General features: G+C 43.9%; 1 long non-coding RNA gene across 1 annotated transcript; it reads right to left on the bottom strand.

Moving 5' to 3' along the window:
- Window positions 1-7,304: 7,304 nt before the first annotated feature.
- On the bottom strand, window positions 7,305-8,965 carry LOC146247184 (uncharacterized). Its single transcript, XR_014732210.1, has 5 exons — window positions 8,876-8,965; window positions 8,585-8,641; window positions 7,989-8,102; window positions 7,607-7,802; window positions 7,305-7,439 (listed from the first exon to the last, which is right to left on the bottom strand). It is a non-coding gene; the product is annotated as an uncharacterized LOC146247184 (long non-coding RNA).
- Between the last annotated feature and the right edge of the window lie 6,500 nt (window positions 8,966-15,465).

Here is a 15,465-nt window from a genome sequence, read left to right on the forward strand (position 1 = left end):
GGTTCTCCTTGGTTCTCATTATGACACGGGTCCCCGTGGCCACCCTTGTTCGCAAACCTCTCAAACGCAGCAGGCGGTGTGGAATGAAAAACCACCCCACCGTCTCTCAAACATGCCATTTTCCTGGAGAGTCTCTCACATGCGCACCTGGAATCCTGAATTTGGAGTCTATTGACCAAGCCTGGCGGTTTCCTTCAGTGGGACTGACTGGGTGTCCACGGGGATTGAGCTGACCTCCCCCGTGCAGCTAAAGGTCACCCAGCAGTCGTATGGCTTTTTAATGCAATGCCCTTTGTGGCAAAGGCAGCAGCTCTACTTTATTCCCCTCACAGCATCTCCTGGAGAGCTGCACAACGCAGAGCCAGGCTGAGGAGAATACTATTGACACCAGTCTTAGGGGCCACTGTGGAGATAAAATAGGCCAACCGGCCCCCTTTATTGCAATGGAGGCAGGGCTGAGCTGTTGATATTAAATGAAAAAACAATAGGTTCTTCCCTCACATGATCCTGATGAAGGAAGAGAAGGTCACTCCTCTGAGGAGACTTCGATCACCAAGGAGGTGAGGACAAGAAGAGGCTGACTGTCTGATGTCATCAAGTTCTGTTGGTGTCTACGCAAATCAATCTGTTTGACATGTTGTGCATGTTGTTGACTTTTGGGTATGAACGCTAGTTTATTGTGAAGCATTTTGGATTGAGCAACACATTGAGCATCCATTTAAACTGGTAAATATCAGACACTTTGGTGCATGACAGGAGGAGTGCATTTGATTCTAATTAGAAGGAAGTGCTTTTGCCATCCAGCCAGTGCACGTAGGGAAGGTAGTATAGACCTTACTTTGATAGAACTCCTCCATTAACATGTGCACATAGAATATTCATTTAGATAATTCAGTTATAAACCATTTATAAATAATGAACTCTCTGTCAACCAATTACTTTAACTCCCCTTTTAAGATATAATTACTCCAGTTTTGTGTCATTACTGTAACATCATAAGACTTTGAGAATACATGTGTTTGACTATGATGAAAATGCTTTTAAAAGTACCGTTTTACCGAGGTTGAGTATAATTATGAATGATCTGATGAATTCTGACATTGCTGTTGCTCTGTCTGACTAATACCCCCATTTGTATGTTCAAATATTCCTTTAATGTCTGATGCAACTTGTGGCAAGTCTAAACTGGGAGACATGGAGAATTGTAGATATGGGAGAGAAAAATGTAATTTACCCCCCTAGCAATTAGAGCATAATCTTGGTAATTACTATTATTATCATAGCTAAAAAGGAAAGCGTTTGTAAAAAGCAGTGTTCACGACACTGCACATTAAGCCGATATTATGCTCAATTCTTTATTAAAATCAGGAAGACCAATTATGTGAGCGAGAGATGAGTCATTAACTAAGTCTCATAAGAAAGCCTCTTCCAACATCAAATGTTAAATTCGGTCTTTTGTCCTTTCCTTCGGCAGACAACACAAGCTCTCCTTCCCTGTCTCTCCTCTTTGATATTTTTCTCTCTCCTTCTCTCCCCTTCCATATTCCTCTACCCCTCTCGCTTTCTCTCTTGAGTGGTGAAGAGTGCATGTCTATGTGTGTGTTTCTCTCTCTCTCTCTCTCTCTCTCTCTCTCTCTCTCTCTCTCTCTCTCTCTCTCTCTCTCTCTCTCTCGCTCGCTCTCCTTACATCTTCAGCTCTGTCCTTCTCTCTCTCTGTCTGCATACTGTCTTTGTGCTCCTCATAGCAATGCTCTAGGACAGCTGCACAAAGAAAAGCCCACAGTTATACTAGTCAAGCAAACAAAGGAAAAGAGATGCTTTTATCAGCTGAAACAATGCTGTTACTCTTCTTAGAGAAGGTCTGACAGAGCAGGAGCACACTGGAGAGCCCACTTGTGGAGGTATGCACACTGGAAACCGCCCAGGGTCTTTAGACCGACACGGAGGTTATCAACGCCACACAGCAAATCATGCTTCACTGACAACATTAAGAACATGTGATTCATCCCACCACTGCAACAGCGAGGATTTAGAAGTAGCAATTGAAAGAAAAGAAAAGATCGTATTAATTCATGAGGATGGGCTCATTGAATTTTTCTTCAAAAATAAAATGTGTTATGTTCGATGAAACATCCATATTTCAATGGATATGGCCCATTTCTATTTCATATCTCGTCGCGTTCCTAAAGACAGAGATGGATGTGGAGGGGCCCTGCTCAAAAGGAGACCAGCTTCTCTGGCATCATTCTACTGATCCAATTTTTCCCCCTCTCCTTGTTTATGTGAAAGCCTGTGCTCAATGCAGAGTGAAAATCAATTTGCCATCTCAGATTGTCATATTCCCTCTCTCCTACCAACCTGCCCACAATTATTGTAGAGCAGCCTCTTCTAACCCAGAAAGGCTCCCCTGAGTGTCAATGCATTTTTTGGGTTGTGACCAAATGCACCCCCCCGCCCTCCCTCCCCGCTCTCCTCCCCTATGCCTCCCCCACACCGCTCCCATCCCTCCCCCATGTGGCTGGCTGGGATTAGAAAGGGCTTCTGGTGACCCTCTGCAGAGGGAGGGGCTGAGGGAAGGAAGGGCTGAGGGCGGAGAGGGTACCCACACAGGCTGGTGGCTGGTACTGTCTCTGTCTAGTTGTGGAAGCCATGCACGGCCAGAACAAAAGGCCCCTTGACGGACAATGTTTGTTACTCGAGTGTGGTGTTGAACCGAGGACTGCGACGTAGCATAGGGAGCTGAAATGACATCAGGAAAGAATATCTTATGGTCATGCGTTTGTCAGACGATAGGCAGAGTAGTCACCAAACCAGCCCCACTACAGGATGTCCTGGGTGCGATGCCCTGCGTTGTTCCTTTGTGTCTTCACTATCTTTATTACACATCATTCTAATGTAGAGTGGGGAGGAGGCTGACATTTTTATTGAATTATTTACAAGAGAAAATAATGACAGCCGGGTCTTAGCGCTAAACAAATAAATAAATCACCTTGCTAATCGAATCCAGGCATGATGTATTAGCGCTGGATGTTATTAGGTTAGGTCCTTGATGTTAACACTCACACTGCCGACACAAAAGCACATTATTCTAGGCATACAAAAACTCATTTAGGATTTATTCTTTTTTTGTCCAGTGTGTGGATGTTTTCTAATATGTTGTCACGCCAGACGAAGGGATCTACTATGGTTTGGGAACAGGTATGTCATTTTCAATAATTGTATTTAGAATGTACAGACTCAGACTCAAGTAACAGAATTTACTGTAAGTCAATATGCATACTGATATGCAGATTTTCAGTATACATACACACACACAAACACACAGTCTGTATACATACTCTCTATAGAGTCTGTGTATATAAGTACATACATTTTTCATGTTGTTGAAAACATTTGACATCAGACCACTTTAAAGACAGTGAATCACTATATTTATACAATAAATTGTTGTTTATTTTTTATTAGAAAAAATTATTTAAAAAATGTATTCCCAACGTGGCCTTCATCTTCTGAACACTGAACAACATACAAACAAACTTAGCTGAAGCCCCCTGCCAGCATCTAAGAATATGAACTTTTGTTATTGTGTAAATGTCTGTCTACTCCTTCAAAGACAGACAGACAGACAGACAGACAGACAGACAGACAGACAGACAGACAGACAGACAGACAGACAGACAGAGAGAGAGAGAGAGAGAGAGAGAGAGAGAGAGAGAGAGAGAGAGAGAGAGAGAGAGAGAGAGAGAGAGAGAGAGAGAGAGAGAGAGAGAGAGAGAGAGAGAGGATAATCTAATACCTATGTGTGTACAGAGAGACTTACAGTGAGCCTGTGATGTATTCTGTCACTTACCCCCTGCGGTGATGGAACCTTCAGCACCAACTTCTGTAAGGTCACACCGAGGTCGCACGGCTTCATCAACGTCATGGCAAAGGCAAACTCTCAGTGCAAACATTCAATACTGTTGTGGAAGAGGAAGAAGAGGAACGGATGGTCCAAACCCCCTTGGCTGAGTCCACCCTTGAGGTCACACAGCTCATTCATTAGCTACAGTAATCCTGTGTTGAGGCAAGGAGGGTTTTACAATATGAAGATGGAGGAGTGTACGTGTTTAACCTTCAGAACATAATAGACTGCACATGCTTTTAGCTGAAACTTCTGTACTTTTTCTTGCCCCTCTCTCACTCTCTCTCCCTCCCTCCCTCCCTCCTCTAAATAGATATAATCCATGCCTTCATGCCAAAAGAAAAGCCATCTATTCACATATCAATTATTTCAGTGCGGAGGTTCACTTGAGGGAAAGGAGGGGCGAGAGAGAGAAAGAGAACGTGAGAGAGGAGCTATTGGACAGAGAGAAAAGGAAGCTTAAAATGACCCATGGTATACTATGTGTGATCCCCTTTTCCACACAATATTATCAGGATAACGGGGAGGCGGGCAGGGGGAGATTGGGGTATGTAAAAAAAGGAGGGTCTTCATTGATAAACCCATCCAACTCCAGGGCTTTCAACTGACAGGCAAGGCCTGAAAGAAGGCTCTGCTTAGCCTTCATCGAGCGATAAGGGGAGACATTATTCCCCAAACTTGAATGATCCCTTGACAGCAGAGTTCTGGCCTCCCCCTAGGGTGAAGTTCTGAGGCTGGTCTAAAATTATTGCTAGACAGAGAATAGTGAGGGGGAATGGAGCCTGCGTCGGTAAGATGAGACGGTTTGGACCATGCCACAAGGGACTCTCCCTAATGTGAGAGGGATATGGGGGATGTAGACACCACAAACGTCTGGTTTTAAAGGTCTTGAGGAATGATTAAGATATCAGAATCATTATCTGCATTGCCAGGCTACGGATAATCTTATACAAAAGCACAGTTTCTTCACAAGAGTTCTTACTGTTCAGTGGATAATTCTACCACTGTCAGGGGAAAATGTCTGTTGAGTTGAACACTTGAGTGAAAGGCAATACTTAATGGTGAAGTGTTTTCAGAACAGTACTGGAGTTCTTTTACTGCCAACCACAAGTGACCACCTCCACCTGAAAGCACCACTTAACGAGTTAAGGCAACAAAGAAAGCTGGCCACTCTCACAAATACAGTAAATGGCTGTAATTGTATTCAATTTGTATATATTTTTTAAAACTAGTATACAAATGACACACATTATAAGTAAAAACATCATTTATAGAATACCCATCTCAGTTGTCCATCTGTCTCGTAACACATGCCCCACCTGAAGCTACAAAAAGCCATCACATCTTTTATCATCCCTTCCCATCATGGTTTCAGTATAAATCCTACTTTCAGATTTTCATTTTTTTCATTTGGTATCAGACTTGTGCTCCTCGCCTCTTTTTCTATTTGACACACTCACACTCTCTCTCCCTCTCTCCCAACCTCTCTCTCTCTCTCCCTCTCTCCCAACCTCTCTCTCTCTCTCCCTCTCTCCCTACCTCCCTTTCTCTCGCTCGCTCTGCCTCCCTGTCTCTACTATCTCCCTCAACCCCTCTCTACACACACTCAGGGAATACTCCACCTGCAGTTTTAGAGGCCTGTGACCAGCGATCAGATTCAGGTTCAGCCAGGCAGAAAATGGATGCCCGAGCCCGGCAGGCAGAGGCGGCCGCTGAAGAGCACATGATCGTCTTCGAGTGGCCCCTAAAACTTAACTGTGCTGTGACGTTAACTCAATCACTTAACTGCTGTGTGTTTAAATTCAATGGCACCATTTCAGGGCTGTCCAGTTGGGTTTTGATGAGCAGTGGGGGTTTTGATGGGACTCTAAATTGCACTTCAAACGTCGTTTCGGCATTAAAGGGGCCAATTAAGTCCCGGGCCATACGTGACATGTCTTCAATTACTTTGGCAGCCGCTTGTGCCAAGTCCAGAGCAGAGCAGAAAGAATCCATAGCATGACCGTTACTGAAATTACTTTATACATATGGAACATGAGTCCGTCATGCATTTCAGAAGTGACTTTGAGTGATTTGTGTAACTTGTCTGTTTATTCATGAATGAAGTGTGCACGTGGATACCTGCATGTGTGCGTGCACGCGCGTGTGCTCGTCTGTGCGCACGTGCTCTTTGATGTCTGTATTGTGTGTTAGAAAGTGGCGGTGTGCAAAGGAACTCATGTGCATGGATGGCAGTGGATGGGTTTTGTCTACAGGTCACCTGGGCTAATGGATCTTTGAGCTTTGAGCGCCTCTCTCTTATTTGCCGCTCCGTTCTAGAATACTCCACAGTCTACCCCGGGTGAGCAGCTTGTCCCGGTGACTCGGAACTAAAGCACGCAGTCTTCTCCGCAGCAAGACCGAGCTGGAAAAAGAATCAAAGAGGCCTCGTAAACAAAACACCATCTTCCCTCTCCCTGGTGGCACGAGGCTGCGCACAGGGAGAGGAACCAACAAACGCTGTCAGTTCATTTTCAGATCTGGTAATCTTCTAAGTTCATTAACAACAAGACCCTGTCTGACTTGAGAATGCCTTGTGTGCACTCAGAGCAGTTGTTTTGGTACACAGCAATGCATAAGTGATATGTTGTTTGGGTAATTTGCAGGAGCGACACAAATTTTATTATTTACTTCATGAAAACCCTGAGGAGAGAAACTGTGGGTTACAATGAGCTAATGTGACAGAATTCTTTAAGCGGGATACACTCAGAACTATTACAATCAGAGCTAATCTGCATAAATAGAAGATACCTTGGTTTGACATTGGGGCTACGTTTGGGATTTGTCTTTATGGAGTTTACTGCTAGATGTCATGTTAGGTCATGTGAAATTGTAACAACTAGCATTTTCTACAGACAGTCAAAAAACTGACTCTGATATGACCAAAGCCACAATATCTGTCATGTTTGCTATTGAATTTGACATTCAGAATGAGTTGGGTAAGTGCTAGTCTATTTCAACAACTCAGCAATAGGACACTCTTACGAGAGTCTTAGGAGGCCATTGTGTTTAACAGGCTGGATTTTCTACCATAGCGAGGACATGAGGAACCTGACAGACAAGGTAAGAGGAGTTAACATAGCAGAATGTAAAGAAGGACATTATCGCTGAGTGGGCAGGACTGTCTGACCCTATTAAGTGTCTCTCAAAGTGCTTCTCTCATACTGGCTACCAATGACTAGCAGACACTGCAACCCTGCATGATCAAAACAAACATTTGCGGAACAAATCACAGCTCGTGGGCTATATTTACGACTCAGATTTTTTCAGACACAAAGTATGTTTAAAAAGTATGGAAACAAAGCAAGAATTTTACTTTCCATTTTTTTTTTTTTTCATATATCTAGAGTTGGCTTGAAAAATACACTTATTCCCAATAGAACATGTTATACAAGTAAATGATAACAGCAAATAAGTAAAGCAACATGTTTGTTATATTCCCATTTAGAGTCTTTCTTCATCTTCATCCTGTCCCTACTCCAACCACCAGGAGGAGCTGAAATGTTTGTCACAAAGATGATAAAAAAACGGAAAGGTGAATGTCAGAGCCCATGTTGATGAACAACCATTGAATATCTTTGAAAAGGTGTGTTCAAATGTGAGCTTGGATGCATGGCACAACTCTCATCTCTCTTTAAAAGCAATTTCGACTCTAATGTTCACCTTTGACATGTACCGTTTTCACCTGCCCGTCTGGATTGCTCTCTTCACTCTTTCAAAACGAATGACTGCCCATGTATTTTCTCCCTCCTTTGCCTTTTTTTCTCCTTCTTCCTCTGCCTCCCCCTCTTTTAGCACATCCTCCACAAGTGTGTTTTGGTCCTTTCTGTTACTGGCAGCGTTCTTCATAGAAATAGACCTGTCAGACAAGAGACATGGCCCCAGTTAGACTACACAGCTACACGGAGACACATAGAAAATGGTGTTTGTGCTTTATAGAGTCATACAGTTCGTGACAAGTTGAAAACAAGTCGTTTCCCATAAATACTCGGTTTAACCCGCAGCAAACTGCCAACGTCTGTCCTTGTTCTCCTCCGGCTCCTACCCGTCTCCCAGGTCCTCCTTTGTCTTTTCCCCTTCTTCCTGTTCCTCCTGTCATCTCCCCAACCTCTGGTCCTCATCTTCATCCCCTCATCTCCTTCTCCTCATCCCTCTCAAGCTGTCAGCGGGGTTATCAAAAGAAGCTAATGAGATCATCTGGTCTGAAATTAAACTACACACTCGCTGTTTGTCAGATTAGTACCAGATAACAAGACATCGGTTTGCCAGTAGGGATAAGTAGATGAATGAGAAAAAAGAAAAAAAGCCTTTCAATGATGACAAAAGAATAATGCAGACACACGCACATGCACTTACACACACACACACACCCGCATGTGCACAGAGAGACAACCGAAACAGGAGCCGAACCTCTCTGAGGGAAAATAATTAGGAGTATAGAATCAGCAAATGGGCTGGATGTCAGGCTGAGCAGTGACTTCCCGCAGTGAGTCACAATGGTTAGCATGGCAGACTGTGGCAGATCTACACATGTACAACCACCTCCACGCTGTGTACTTAGAACAGTGACTTTTCTGCAGGCACAGAACGTATTACGCTGCAGGCAATTAGCAAGGGAACAGCAGCTTTGAATAGTCTCACCCCTTCACTGACGCGCTGTTTGCCTTTCTTTCTCCCCTTCACAGAACACTGCGAGCCCTGGGAGGGAAGCAACAGAACTCACGTCGTCTTTCATCCCTCATCAAGGTTACAGCTTCAGAAAAGATGTGTGACAAGCAGACGTGTTGTTACACACGCAGTAGGGGCGGTGGGGAGGCTCGTTTAGCTTGTTCCAGGAGTGGCTAGTGAGTCTTGATGAGCATGTTATATACTGTGTTTATATACAGCATTACCTCTGCAGTTAGGCTAGCATGTTTTGACGTGCGTGCTCACCTCTGCTTGTCTGTTCTCAGGACGGGAAGAGCTAGCAGATGGGAGTTGTCTCCACTCATGCCTCACTAATATAGCACATTACATTTAAACACCTGTGCACCTCATTCCCTGGATCCAGGGGTTAAGATATGAAAATGTGCACCGGTTTATTTAACCTATTTTTATCTTAAATGATGGATGAGCTAATTGGGCAATTAACAAAATAACAGGTGTCCTTAATTGCTAAATGCATAAGGAGCTCCTTAGAGGCTTGGCTTAATATGACAAACTAAGTTCTGCCAGACAGCTCCTGATGTGGCCATTAAAATACTACTGGAAAGAGTTGAATGGCATATGTATGAATATAGTGTATATATGAATAGGAGAGAACAGACATATGTATGTTTTAGAAAAATATTATATACACGTGATGAACCATGAAGGTCAACATGAGCACAATGCGGGCGTGGGAAGTCAGACAGATGAGCCATAGTGAGTACCACTACTAAGAAAGACCACAGGCTGCTCTGCGTTTTCAATCTAAAGAGGAATAGAGTGAATGCTGAAAGAAGGATGACGCCTATTTGAAAGCTGGACGAACCCTGCTATGCCAGTGATTCCATAACTCGAGTGTGTCATAAGCACTCTGTTCCTTTGAAACAAAAAACCTATGAGAGGTTTGAAATCAGAGCCTCCTGTCTCAAAGACTTCCTCTTTCTCACCTCCTGCTTAGTATAAGAAACACAAACCTGAAAAGTGCAAGTAAAAACACAAATGGAAATCCCAATTTTATATTTACTGAACAATCCGAACAGAAAAGTGCTGATTGGTCCTGATGATAAGATGCAAATCATTGTTTGTGATCTAAAAGCTTTTCATTTTCATGGAATAATGTGGTGCTTAGGTTCCTTTAGTCAAACACCAATAAGATATGTGAACTGAGGCACTACCAAAATAACTGTGAAGGAAATAGAACAGAGAGCGAGAGAAAGAGAGAGAGAGAGAGAGAGAGAGAGAGAGAGAGAGAGAGAGAGAGAGAGAGAGAGAGAGTGAGAGAGAGAGAGAGAGAGAGAGAGAGAGGGAGGGAGAGGGAGAGGGAGAGGGAGAGGGAGAGGGAGAGAGAGAGAGAGAGAGAGAGAGAGAGAGAGAGAGAGAGAGGGGCTGAGAACAGCTGGTTGGAACATCTCCCAGATGACTTGGAGGGACTTTCAATGGAAGTCAACCTACTTACATGGTGGAATGGAGACTGGAGAATGTACTAATGTACGGGGCTCAGTACTACTGACTTACAATGTTGTTGAAATACAGGATGTTTCAAACTGCCAAATTCAACCCTGGTTAGATAACACGGCACAAGATAAAAAGCATTAAGAAAACCTTGCATGTATTGAATGAGTGGCTGTCCTTTATTTCTTGTGTTTGTTTGGTTAATGAGTACAGCTTTGAGGCTCAATCTGCCTTCCGGCAAACGTTGGTACACACCTCTCTCTCTCTCTCTCTCTCATACAAACATACACTTGTATTTATCAGACTCCCCCTGGCCCCTGTCTGACCTCCCTGCCTATCGTTGCAACCCCTTTTTACTATTATTATTTGTATCATGTAGCAATAGGTCTGACATTGACAATAACCTTCCACTGCATTGTCCTGTCATCACATTGAGGAGTAACCAAAACTAAACAATGGCACCGACTGCCAACTCACTTAAAATTCATAATGTACACATTTGTACCAGATTCCCCACTTAACCGTTCCAGGTGAGCGCATGCTTGGAGAAGTCTTTTCTGCTGTCTCTGCAGGTTACACAGCTTACGCACAGCGTTGAACATGCTAGTCATTCCCTTCATGTGAATGAGCAGCCTACACACTGAACGATACACCTAAGTGAGGGCATACTTACAGCAAGGGAGTAGCGTTAGGGTTTTCTCGAGGACCGTCTATTCAACTCAAAGCATGGGGATGAGACGGGCACAGTGTGAAATGTTATTCAGTCTAGATGACAGAAACCATATTGGCTGTCCTTTGCTGCCACCGTGAACTCTCATTCTCAGAAATCCCTCCCAACCCAAGGTTTTTGGTCTGGTGAGCCATGCCTGTCAATATACTGTCATCTCCCAGCCCTCCACAGCAGCTTAAAATGGAACCTCGATATTTGCATTCCAATTAGCATAAATGTAAGAAAGTGGAACAAGTAGCTTTGAAAGTCATCCAGCGCAAACCCATACAACCAGCAGTGGAGTGGAGAAGAATGGGGTACGAGTGAGTGAAAGAGAGAGAGAGAGAGAGAGAGAGAGAGAGAGAGAGAGAGAGGGAGAGAGAGAGAGAGAGAGAGAGAGAGAGAGAGAGAGAGAGAGAGAGAGAGAGAGAGAAAGGAGAGAAAGAAAGAATAAGCGGAAAAGGGAGAGATGGAGACAGAGGACAGAGAGAGAGTATGAGGAGGGGGGTGAAAAGAAGAAAAAAAACACGTTGCCATGCTGTATCATATTCCTTGGCTTGGATACATTTGCTTGAATCACTGGGGTATTTCTTATATGGGCTTACGACTTCACACTGTGTGGAAAATCCTCCCGCTGCTTGGGTCCTTGGGCATTTAAAATGTCACTTTTAATCACGTTCCCTTCGGAGATCTGATCCCTCTGATCAAAGACATAGCGCCTTAAAGTTAACATGTCAACAAAGAAGGGGTTTCGGGACATATTCGTTGCTCCTCACGTCGCTGAAGCGTTCGAGTGAGGGGGCTGATGTGAAGCTTGTTTGGTGGGTTAGGGGTTGAGGTGTGTGTGTGTGTGTGTGTGTGTGAAGGGGGGAGGAGACAAGGGCACTGGCCTTGATATACAGAGCAGAGAGGCATTGGGAGGGAAAAAAAAAACATGGTCCATTCTTACATCAATGTGCAAATGAGGCTCTGCTCTTTTGTCTGAGCAATCTGGATAAGAGCTTTTCACGATCCACGGCAAGGGCTCTCCCTTCAGCGCATGCAAAACAGAATCATGAGTTCAATGGCGTTTTTCAAAAAAACACTTGAGTTCTAATGTACGGTGAGTGTGCACTGTGCTGGGGGAAGATGAAAGACAGAGATAATCAACTGTTAAATAGCCACCTGGATTGTTACCTGAATACATTACTGGTAAACCAGTCATCCACAATGTCCCCAACAGAAGTCATCAATATGCGTACTGTGTACAGTACATATGTCACTCATCTTGGACAGTATGCAGAAAAAAGTCATAATCAATTCCATCCTGAATTGTAGATCACACCCTCATGACAAGCCAGTTAGACGTTCCACATCAAGCAGAGACTACACGGAATGTGTATACAGTATTTACCATCTCCAGGTTTAGAATGGACTAAAGAGAGCACTCAGTGCCACTGTCCAGACAGTTGAAGGATATCCGCTCACTGTGTGTTGTTCTGTTGGCATGACTCAGGGTGCCCGTTTACAATCCCCGGCCCCACCCCTCACCAGTCCCTTTGTCTTTGCTTCCAGTCTCTTTCACCAGGGTAGAGGTCTGGAAGAGAACCATGCCTCGAACACAGAGCCCTGGCTCGCTGCAACATATCCCACTCCTACGTCTCTATGCAAAACAATGCAGCTTCACATGGGAAACAGAAGTCATGGTGTGCAGTCTGGGTTTGAACTGGGGATGCATTATAGATTGAGTGGAATGAGAACATCTTGAAACAGGGGGTAACATTCCTGTTCCAACTGGGTTAGAAATATCACCATGCAAACTGTTACAATGTGTGTGTGTGTGTGTGTGTGTGTGGGGGGGGGGGTATGAATATTTTGCTTTGGGTTAGATATTTCATGCATAGTATAGTAGCCACCATTTTACCATGTACATTTGCTCAACCTTTCTTTCTCTGTGTCAACTCTTTAACCAGGTGGCTATTGTGTCAAACTCTTATTTCTAAGGGCGACAGGAAAGGCTGAAAAGGGAGGCTGTTGGTAAAAGAAAAGGAAATGCACACAATGACACATGGATCTTGTGGTCGGGGACATGTGGGTGGGTTTAGAAAGCCATAAACAATGCATGAATATTGCAACTGTACGATTGATGTTTTGGAATTCATCGCAACTGGCTGTCTTTGCAGACTGTCACGGACGTGCATGTGAGGCCAGGTAGCAAAAACAAAGGCCTGGGTACTATTTTGTATCATCGTCTACTAAAACACACATGCTGTGGCTACATCAGTTTAATTTGAGAGGTACGCTGCCGGCATTGTAGTCTGTGTGATTCACACGTGAACCTATTCTGGCCTCTCTCATTAGTGGTTCCTACGATAATGAAGGGCCTCATACAGTACATGATCCAAGATAATTAGGCACCATCATGCAGACCTAATGGGAAGTGAACAGGTGAACGTATTCTGCCTTTTGTTTATGAACCAAAGGTGTGTTCCTAATGAGTTAGGAGAATACATTTTCATCATGACCTAAATATTGTACTGATTACACTGTGTTCTGAGCCAGCACGGAATGTTCTCAAAAGGCTTACCTCTATCAGAGATCTTTCATTACAAAGCACCTCCCTTGGCGTTGTGACGCACTTCACAAGACTGAAGGCTAAGCACATAAAAACACGTACCTGTATTTGCTTTGGTCTTGCTACGATACACTTTTGCATGTCTTTTGTATGTATGTATTTTTTATTCATTACTCTTTGTTGTCTATAGTGAAAGGTGTGACATCTGAGTTATTACTAGTCTTTGTTCTATGGTTGTCTATATGACTCTCCGTTTCTCTCGTTTTACTGTGAGTTAGCTTACATTGACTGTAAGAAACACAAATAAAGTTAGATTGATTGATCTTCTTCTTCTTTTTTTTTTTTTAACTTTGCTTATTACTTGGCACCATAATAAAACACAATGGGACTGTGTATCATAGAAGACTGTTTACCAAAGCCCCAGATAATAAATTAACAGGACCATGAAATAGCCAAGTTTGATAATCAAACTATAACTAGCTATAGAACAAGGTGCTACTTTATTAGCCTTTAGGGAGCGGGCATCCATCATGCCTCAGGATACTGTACCTACAGTTTTACGAGGCTGTGGTGTGCTGGGAATGCTGCAGGGTTCTGTGGTGGACCTAATAACCGGGTACACGTCACCTCTGAATGAAATACTGCTCCCGTAGGTGAGAGCAATCCTGTCCGACATGGCACAGCCTAAAATATGACTAGTGTAAATCAGGCATCCACAGAGACAAGCATTGCTCTGTGGAGCTGTGGAGCTATGAAGCGGACAGGACAGAGGAGAGGAGAACGAGTTCTCCAAAACAAAGTTTGTGTGTTTTTTCATTTTTTTTCAGAGTAGGACCAATTAAGGATGTTGTAAATAGCCTGGTATTCCAACTAATCTTTAAAAGAGGCTTTTGTGTCCTCGTTCATTTTCCTCTTGTGTATACGCATGATATTGCGGTGGGGGGGGGGGTGACTTAATTTATGAAGAAAAAACGAACACACATGGTGAGGCCCCCTAATGAAAAGAAGATCAAAAGATTATTTAATATTCAGCCATGTTATTAAATACAATGTTGATCGTGAGCAAACAGCATATTTACACAAATCCTTTCAGGGCATTGGATCCTTGCTAAGCTTCCATTAGCACATGCTCAGTGCCACCCAGGCAGCACTCTGGGCCTCGCAGTCCACTTATTATTGTTTATTCCTTCTCTATTTGAACTCTAATTCGGCGTTACTAAAACAGCAAGGAGCCGGTTAGTGGATTCCGTGCTGGCATGGCATGTGGCTAATGTTTGAGAATCTCTCCCACGAAGAACTGACATGGGTCTGACCCAACACCACAGCTACACGTATCAGCATCAGCATAAACGTGTTAGTGTGAGAGTGAACACAAGCAGCCTTGGTCGATGATATCAGTCTTGTTCAATAAACTTCAAGATGAACATGTAAAATGCAACAGCTCAGCTCCCGTGGTGCACTGGGAAGGCTCAAGGTTGACTGACCTTGGCTTGTTGAGGGTGCAGACACAACAGAACAGATGGAATGCTGCACTGCATCGGGCTTGGCCAACAGATGTTCAAGCCCAAAACCAAAGTTTATTAAAGTTTGCTCTTTGTCCTTTTGTTGTTTGTGTGTCACTCTATTTGTCTTACTGTGAAGCGCACAGGATCCGCTGTCCGCAATACAAATACAGTTTGATGTATTGATTGATTCTTTTTTCTTTTCCTTTGCTTATTACCTCTACACAAGCAAACCCCATCATGTGTCTCGGTATTATAGAAAGAGGTATGTTTACATGGTTGTGTTGACCAAGCTCTTACTGAAATGGAGGAAGCACTCTGACACTGTCCCCCCTACCCCCCTCTCCCCAGCCCCCGGTCCCTCTGTCCCCCTGGTACTGGCCCTACATCTCCCTCCACTGCAGCTCAGTTCTCTGTCAATGGTTACCCTCTGACCCCTCCTCCCTGTGAGCCCCTCAAACCAAATGTCACCCCCCACTGCGTCTGAACACTCTCGCTACCCTGTGTACATTATTAAACCTGCACCAGACCCCCCATCCTTTCTCTTGCTCTAGAAATCACATTCTCTCTAGTTCTCTCTCTTTCTCTGTCTCTGTCCCACTCTGTGTCTTTTCAGGTC

The sequence above is a fragment of the Hypomesus nipponensis genome, chromosome 19 (assembly GCF_054491055.1).
Source record: "Hypomesus nipponensis isolate SF chromosome 19, ASM5449105v1, whole genome shotgun sequence".
Classification (NCBI taxonomy): Eukaryota; Metazoa; Chordata; class Actinopteri; order Osmeriformes; family Osmeridae; genus Hypomesus; species Hypomesus nipponensis.